This window comes from Lepidothrix coronata, unplaced genomic scaffold (assembly GCF_001604755.1).
Source record: "Lepidothrix coronata isolate B3197 unplaced genomic scaffold, Lepidothrix_coronata-1.0 Scaffold2, whole genome shotgun sequence".
In the NCBI taxonomy this organism is placed as follows: Eukaryota; Metazoa; Chordata; class Aves; order Passeriformes; family Pipridae; genus Lepidothrix; species Lepidothrix coronata.
In genome coordinates, this window is record NW_016690182.1 from 14221805 (window position 1) to 14230838 (window position 9034).

The 9034-nt window shown below is 42.3% G+C and overlaps 1 long non-coding RNA gene across 1 annotated transcript in view; it reads left to right on the plus strand.

Annotated features, from left to right (window-relative positions):
• Nucleotides 1-287: 287 nt before the first annotated feature.
• LOC108498239 overlaps nt 288-9034 on the plus strand; it is an 81310-nt gene continuing 72563 nt past the window's right edge. Inside the window, exons 1-2 of the long non-coding RNA XR_001875122.1 lie at nt 288-472; nt 7921-8059. This is a non-coding gene — a long non-coding RNA (uncharacterized LOC108498239). The remainder of the gene's footprint in view (nt 473-7920; nt 8060-9034) is intronic.

Here is a 9034-nt window from a genome sequence, read left to right on the forward strand (position 1 = left end):
GATACTGGGATTTAGGGATCTAATCTCCTGGAAAATGATGAGTGAGACTCAAGTCTATTCTTGCTAAGCTTTGAGAGAAAGGCTGACACTAGGGGCGTATGCAAGTGCTCTTTAGCTGTTCGTTTGACACTGAAAGTCTGAAGTACAAGAAAATCATTGTTTTTAGCCTGGCTCCAGCAGATGTATTTATAAAATATACAGATTCTCTTTACATTTTAAGTAAGACTTAAATAAGCCTGAAATTTGAAGCATCTGTCTCTTGGAATAGGATGCTATGGAATATTTATTTTTCCTGCTGTGCGATATTTACTGTCTTACAGCCTGTATCTACAGTCCTGCAGCACAGCGAAAAGAAATCCTGATCATGTTAAACTCCGACAATTTCACTTTTGCTGTGGGAACATGATGGGCTATTTTCTATTTCCTCAGAAACTCGTTGGAATTTACCTTGGAATTCATGTGAGAGCTTCAGGTTTGTACTTCTCCCTGTGCCACCTGTTTGTCTATTTTATAGCAAACATTCATCCCGATTTGCTTTTGGCAATGATCTCAATGATCTTTGCCTTTCTCCTCTTCTGCATGAATTAATGTTTCGCTGTACAGTGAGTGGAGATTAGCTGATCAAAACAGCATCCACCTTTCCATCCTCTGTGGGCCAAAATCCTGTGGGATCTATTTCCAAGATACTCCTACAAGGCAGAGCAGGTCTTTAGCCTCACTGTGCTGTGGGACAGGTAACTTCCCAAATCCTGGGTCAGGCAGCTTTGCTGGATTCTTCTTAATGTCCCATGACACTTTGGATCCAAAAGCACTAAATCCCAAGTTTGCCCCTTGTGAGCATTACAAATGATGTCTTAATCTACCAGCACTGGAAAACCTCTTTTTTATGTCTTTGTTTTTAATACATTTTTATTTACAACAGAAAAATACAAAAGCAAGTCCCACAAGCTTTTAATTTAAATTTTTAAAACAAAGTGAGCTGTCCTGAGTCTGTCTACTGCAGGCACTGTCAAGACAATTCCATCTTGAATACTTTCTGTTTTAAAAATATTCTGCCAAGAATATATGTTTCAAAATTTTGATTGGTCTTTTTAAAGTGATAGGCATCTGTTGTTGAATATGTTGAGATGAACAGAGAATGTTTTTCCTGCTAATTACAGTGTTAGCACTTATGTCACATTCCAGATTTATTCCCTAACTTGGGAGGTAGGTAAATAAAGAGATAGAGTCTCCTTCAACTGCAAAGGGAAGGACAGAGGTGGAATAACAAGGTAGACCCAGGTTTTGAAGTCGTCAGTTCACAGGTTGAAGTTCTGTGCCTAGCTCACTACAAACCATTACACTGGCAGATATTGGTTCATTCAGCCCTCTAGAAACCTAATCATCTTAGGATTTCCAGTGTCTAAGTTCACAATAACATTAATTACCACGCAGAAGTCTGGCTATTTCAAGACAATTAAGAGATATTAAGAGAATTGGTGGAAGAATGAATCAGGGGTCACAGTCTAGTTCAGAATACAGCCAACCAGTGCTCAATCTGACAAATGAAAACAAAATACAAAGCTTGAGAGGAGCCAAAAAATATCTTAATAAATAATTAGAGCTTGTAGGTTTCAGGGAGCCGGGTTCCCTTGGCGACAGTGGGCAGCAGCCGTTTCTGAACAAACAAGATTGGATTTGTGTCCCGGTGCAGCAGCCCCGGCCCGGCCTGTGGGGCTCTGTGCCAGACGAATCCCTCCATGTGCTGGAGGGGCACAAACGTGGGGCATTCCCAAGAGGTGCCTCAGATGAGATGGCTCTGTGCTCCAAAGACATCCCTGGCAGTGATGGGGACACTGCTGGGGACATCTTTTAACTAACGAGAAGCTGCCGAGTTTCACGTGTGCTCCGGATTCAGGGGTGCTGAGCTCCTGAACCCAGTCATGTCTGTGGGGTTTCTGTAGGCTCAGCAGGTGTAAAAACAAACAGACCAACAAATAAGCAGGCCTGCAGGTGACGGCTTTGGGCAGGTGTGATGTCCAGCTGTCTGCAGTGTGTGCACACTGTATGAGAGAGAGAGGCCGGCCCTGGGAAACGCCTCCAGCAGCAGCAGCCAGGTTGTGCTCGCAGAAGAGCTTTGCCACAGCAAGGTGTTAGCATCTGTAAAATGGAACCCGAGGAGCAGGAAGCAGGCAGTGTTGCCTCTCATCTCATTTGAGGGAATGGTGGTGAGCCCAGGCTCTGGATTGTTTTCCCTTCCCATCGCCTGTGGGATGTTCCTCCCAAGCCACTGCAGCAGGCAGTGCGGAGGGTGGGCATTCAGAGAGGCCTCAGGGCAAGGGGCGTTAGGGGAACAGTGTTTACCCTCCTCTGTATTTGCTGCCTCAGGCAAACGTCCCTCGTTCCTCCAGTGGCCTTAAAATGAAGGGTCTCTCTCCTTGAGCACCCCTGCCCTCCATACAGCTCCTCCTGTCTATCAGCTGCCAGGGGAAGAGAAAAACACCCAAGTGTAAAATTAATGCTTTCTCCTTTTTTTACAGCACTGTTGCACCATCCTATTCTTCCCTTTGGCTTCAAAGGGACTGTGCCAGCACTGACTGCCATCATCCCTTTACCTTCTGGGCCCTGGTCCTGTGCTCCCACATTAAAAGGTTTGTTGCTCTAAGAAGGTGTGTGCCATCATTGGGAGGGAATGTACAACCCCTGGTGCCAGTGAGCCTGACTGGGGCAGGAGCCTCATTGGGTTTGTGGGGAGAGGTGCAGCTGTTGCCTCCTGCTGCTCTCTGGGAGGAGGCCTGGCAGCTTGGCTTGGCTGAGAGCGCTGAGCATGACCTGAGGTGTGTGAGTAAAACCCTCACCTGAGGCTGGGAGAAAAGTGCAGTTAGTGATGGGCTTGTGCTGTTTCTGGTTTCAGTCAGCTCTCATGCACTGGGCAGAGTTAATGCAGAAGTGCTTGGAGATATTGGAGCAGAGCTAGGCGAGCTGGTGGGTCTGGGAGAAGCAGCTTGAATTGTGAAAGGAGGCTCTCTGGATCTGGGATAGCTTGGAATTCCTAGGGAGAAGCTTGCGAGCTGAACTAGAGTCGTAGTTCCTGCTGGTATGGCTCAGCCTTCCTAGGAAGACACTTCAATGTGTGTTTGATTAAGAAGAAAATGGGCAGAACAAGTGGAAAATAACAGTATATCTCAAAGAAAATTCCAGTGGGCAGGAGCTGTTAGTTGGCTTCAGATAGGCTGGACTGTTCTAAGGGATGTGCTTTCTGGAGGTGAGGGAGAGGGGTACAAGTGTACAGCACTTCAGGGTATGAGAAATTAAAGGGCAGCACAGCTGCTAAAAAATTGAAGTTGATGTATTTGCCACTATAAATGCAGCCTGTTTGCCAGAACTCTGCAGTTGGATTAAACTCAAAGCATCTGTTCTCTGACTTCAGAACTATCCCACACTGGGCTGTAGCCATCATCTCTGTTCTCCCCTCAGCAAAAAAGCTGAAGCTCTGTAAATGTTGCCCATCTCCAGTCCAGCAATCCTTGCACCACTTCCAGTTCACTCATTAAACTTTTTTTTCTCCTTTGTCCACCTCTTTGTATAGGTGCTTCCTGATTTCTTTTGCCTTCTGGTGTCTTTATTTCTGTCTTTTCCTTAATTTTTTGCCCCTCTTTTAGAGCCAAGACGTGACTCTGTCATGTGTTCAATGAATTGCCAGATAAAGTACCTGTACATTCTCACTTTCGTGTCCTTCATATTTTGGAGAAGCTCCTTAGAAGCACCCCAAAATAAACTGGACTTTGTTTTCACATGCACAAAATCTATAATATAGATTGCCTATCTGCAATAGGCTTTTGGTTTCCTGAGATTACTTATAGTCATCAGTATTGTCTGGTGTTTCCTTGCTACTTCAGTCTTGTTTAGATTGTAAATAATTTGGATAAGGGTCTTGTCTCTTTATTACAATTATTGAAAAGCTATGACAATTAAATCTTGGCTTATACTTAAGGCTCCCAGTGAATGCTAAGCTCCTGATAACAAAATAATTCAACAGAGTGAAATTAATCTCCTGCTTAGGGTGTTTTCTACAGTCAGTGTGAATCCCTAAAAAAGACAAATATTTTCCAGTGAAACATATAACATAATGATGACTTCAAGTTGTCCACTTATCTTTGTAACTGGCCTGAAATCCAGGGTGGCTGGGAGTCAAAATCCTGTCCTTTCTGGCTTTGTGTGTTCTGCTGGTTACCTGCCTAATGAAGTAATTAGGCAGGGCAATCTCTTTGTCATCCATGAAACCTCTCTGGGAAAGTGGGTTGGAATCATTTAGGTGAAGATTTTTGTTTCAGTATGGATTTGCTGTTTTGTGGAAACATAAGGATGTTATGGGAGGAGATAGGTTTCAATGAATTCACAAGCTTTAAAAAAGATATGAAAAGTCCAGGATCATTCCTGTTGTTTCCAGGCCTTCCTCCTGCAAGTGATGGTAGTTGCATGAAGGCAATTAGAGAATATACTGTTTAGGTTGCAGTGGTTTTGCCATTTTTGTTGAAGTCAATTTTGATCTATGAAAATTTGAGACTTTGAATTTTTGGTTTGAGTTTTGATAAGAAAAGGTTTAATTCTGCTACTTAGTAGAGCTGTAGATAATGAATTCTACTAAACAGAGCTGTGAAAACTAGATCTGCCACAGTTACAGGAATATACTTATTTCAATACAGAGCTTTTTCCTGCCACTGGCAAACCGCCAGGGACATTGATTTTTCTTCTCTGTTCTTGCCTTGTTTTAATATTCTCAGACCAATTTGTCTCATCTGCACCTCTTTTCTAAATCCACTGTCCCAAGCAGTCTTTAGCCTTTAGGCTTTGGGTAAGGCTGTGCTCCCAGGGTGCTGACTTGGAGGGTGCCATTCTTTGGCTGCCAGCTTCAGTGCAGGAGGAGAATTAGTTCTTATCCCCATCCCAAAGGAATGGCAGGAAATTGCAACACAACTGGGAGCTATTTCCATGTTCTGACCATGAGATGATGGCTGCTGGGACAGGGAGTGCATGGCTTCAGTTGCAGGTTAAGTTATGGTATTTTTGTGGCCCTCCCTCCTATGGCATTCAACACTTCTCACCCAGGGGAGGCTGCAGATCCAAGGGGGAAAGAGATGCATAATTAAGAATTAATTGTTACTAAATTTAGATTGATGGGGGAAAAATACTAATAAAAATTGGTAGGAAAGGCTTAGCAAGCACTAGCACGTTTTTTAGGATACTGGCTGAGTTCCCTGAGAACTGATTGCTAGGGCAGGGTGTGAGCCACTGGGACCTGCCCACACGAGCTGGAGGGAAACCAGGAGGCAGCACAGAACTGGGAGAAGCAGCCATGAGCATGGCCCAGAAAGGTAATGGCAAAAGGACTCCACGAGATGCAGAGAAGAAAACAAACTGGACGTTGTGCAGGATTAATCTACTTGCTGTTTTCTCATTGTGTTCTGGAAACTTGAGTTTGTAAACTGAATTGCACCAAAGAAATATCTGTTTTTTATTATCAGTCCTGTCTCCATATGGAAATAAGTCAGTTCAACGTCACGTTTTTTTATTCTTTTAAGTGTCATCGTGTTTTACTGCATCTTTTGGTATCTCTCAACCATTTTCTTTTTATTCATTATAAATGATTAATTCACTAGGCAGTCAGCTTCCCCTGAGTATTGTGGGGTTCTAAATTGCTTATTTGGCCAAAAAAGTATTTTTTACTGGATTAGAAAATCTTGACTGACTACTAAGGAGGGAACTCTGCATAATAAATATTTCTTTTGGGTAGAGCATGACTCTACACTTGAAGAAAAGAAAAATTTTGAGAAGTATTCAAACAGTGTTTATACTTACTGTAGAAGTTGGAATTGTAAGAGACACTTTGCCATTTCTGCCTTGTGAACATATTCTGAAGGACAGAAACAAATTTTAACCTAAAGAATATGATTTTTGATTGGGAAGGAAACTTTATAATGCATGACATAAAAATTCAGATCTATAATTCACACCTTAATACAGATACAATATTAATGTTGGACTGATGTATTTGTGCATTTTTTTTTCTGGACTATCACTTCTGAAACTGCCCAGAAAAAGGGAAAGACTTTCTCATTTTTGTCAGTATAATTATATGGCTCTCAAAGGATTTGCTCCTGTTTTCACCCGTCAGGAGAGAAGTAGTAGACTCATAATACACAACAAATAAATTGCACTTCCTGCCTTCAGATCTCTCAGTCAGACTGATGAAGGCAGATAAAGGGGGAAAAAAAGCACTCGAACAAAGGGGTGAAAGTCATGTTTGGTCTTTTTGGAAAAAAGGAGAGTGGAGCCTGATCGGGGCTGTAATGAGAGTGGTTTCAAAGGGGAGGGGTGACAGGAGGTGGGACATTCCCTCTGCCAGATTTTGATTTAAACCTGAGCACAATGGTGAGGCACCTGTTGAGAGCTGAAAGCTTTGCTGGGGATTGTGGTGCTAATTGTCTCCTCGCAGCTGGGGGATTATGTGTAACCCGAGCACTGCGGGTCTTATGGCAGCCCCACAAGCACTGGGGGGAAAAGTTCCTGTTTTCTGCAGTTAATGCCACCAAATGGGGTGTGTGCAGTTTGTCTTTCAGCTCACCTTACCGCGATGCGCTTTTAAAAAGGGGGATTTCAATCTGCAAGTACCACTGGAAGTGCAAGGATGTTGTTTGAACTTCGAAAGTAATTGTGATTCTACTAAATATTATATCATATACAGAACCGAGTAAAATCTCCCTTTCTCTGTCCATGTGATGGTTTGGTTTTTCCCCTCTGTATTTTAAAAATACCTTTCATTGTATAAACACACTTAATCTCGAGGGATGCTCTGATGCCTGGAGTAACGAGTAACAGTTCATTTTATGCCTGTGTGAGACTCCATTCACTTCACTGAGCCACCCTGGGATCACTGGGTTTGACTATGATGTGAATTTGTGTTTCTTTTTTTTTTTTTCTTGTCCCAAGAAAAGAGAATGACTTTGATGGTATCAGCCTTTTATCAGTCATCTGAGGACAGGCAATAGAAAGCAGCCCCAAAGTATTTGTAACTGGATGACATGCAGAAGGAAGAGCTGCAACTCATGAAATTAGACCCTTAAAATCTTGTTCTCCTTCATTTATTCATAACCCAAAGTAACTGTGGAAGTTTCTCAAGGTTTACATTAAAATGGGGTCATAGATGACAATTTGGTGCAAATCCAGGGTTCTAAATTTACTGTTGCAAGGGCTCTTTAACAATAAATAAGTAAAAGAGGAACTTTTAATGTTTCTCACATGAGTACTGCAACATGTTCCTGGAGAATATTAGATACTACTTTAGAAGCAAATCAAAACACCAGCATTTGTGATCTGCTCCACTTTTTCATAATGTTATCAATCTATATTAAAAAAGTCATTGTGGAAGCACTGAGAAAAATAACTAAAGAATATTTTTTCCTTCAAAGGTCTGCCATTAAAACATATTGCCCACATGTACACTATGTAAATATTTATTAGAATTATGACAGTTTTGCTGATGTTTAAGACATTGTAACATTGGATTAAAATGTTAGAAAATTGCATTCAGCTATCTTGTCTCTCCCTTGATAACATTGCATTGTTCTCTGAAAGATGCTTTATTTTTTGTACCATACAAAGTGCTTCAAATTTAGGACTAAGACTAGTTCAGATCCTGTCAAAAAAAAAAAAAAGTATCTGAATTGCAGTAGTATTTCTATTCATTTGCTTAGTAACAGGAGCTACAAAAGATTAACATAAAGTATTCTTGTAAGTCAAAGAAATAGCATTGAGTTGCATCTATAGCTCTTAACTTATACTCCAAGTTTGAACACCCTGAAAATTATCCTTTTTTTTTTCCCTGAAGGGAAATGATTCCAGGCTTTACATCCTTAGGTAACACTGAATTCTCTTATTTAGGTTCAAACTTAGTAATGAAGACAATTTCTGCCCTGAGAAACTGGATGTTGACTTGATCAAACTTAATGATGGAAAACACCTGAGACCAATGAGCCCTGAACGACAACTCCTGTGTCCTCCAGCTGTGGGTTCTGCCAAGGTAAAATGCAAAACCATCAGAACTGAAAAAGGGAAGAGCTTATCTTAAATATTTCAGTTAAAGAACCATGATTTCTGCAACTAAGTGACTTGTTGCTTGTTTGCGCTGTCTGGAGGAGTGGAATGCATTGCTCGGGCTTGTCACCCAGTGAGCTTCAAACAGCTTCCTTGAAATGCAAAAATGTTCTTGTTTGACTGACATCTCACTGTTCATGTTCAGTATTTCCAGTGGGTTGCCTCCAGCTCACTAAACAAACAGACATACTGTCATAAAACGGTGTATTCTCCAGTGGAATAGGGATAAATCAAAAGGGAAAACAGTCAGTTCAGGATGGTAATTGCAGTAACTTGTGTTATTGTAGCTCAGCATGGTTGTAAATATAAATCTACTAGAAAGAATCAGGAAAAAAGGTACATTTAAACACAACATTTTTAAAAGGCATAGTCACTTGCTTGTGTTAAAAGCTCATCTATAGGCCTGGAAATACTTAGAACTTAGAGTGGTGAAAGGAAATCTTGTTGAAGAAATGTGAAAGTAACATTTTTGGCAGCCCACTTGGGGTGATGTCATTCTACAGAATGTGCTAAAGGCTGTTATTTTACAGCAGGAACCGATTCCTCAAGGCAGGCAGAGTCTATGGGCACTTAGTGTTGCTCTCAACTCCAGCCAGCCGAGATCTGAGCTTCTTACACCTCGTTAGCTGGTAATAAACTGTGCCCGCTCCTCCCCGTGGCACCCACAGGTTTGCTGTCCTGGACAGACACCCCGGGCAGGTTTGACACCTCCTGCACGCTGGGCTGTCCCTGGGCTGAGGGTCTGCTCGGTGCTCACGCCCAGAGTTCTGTCCTGGCTTCTGGGGGAGGAGCCCACGGGAAGCAGAGCTTTGGGAAGGCAGGGAGGGCCTCCCCACCCCCCACCGCGGGGGCAGTTCCTTGGGAGGGGACAGTCCCTTTGGAGGTGACAATCCCTTGGGAG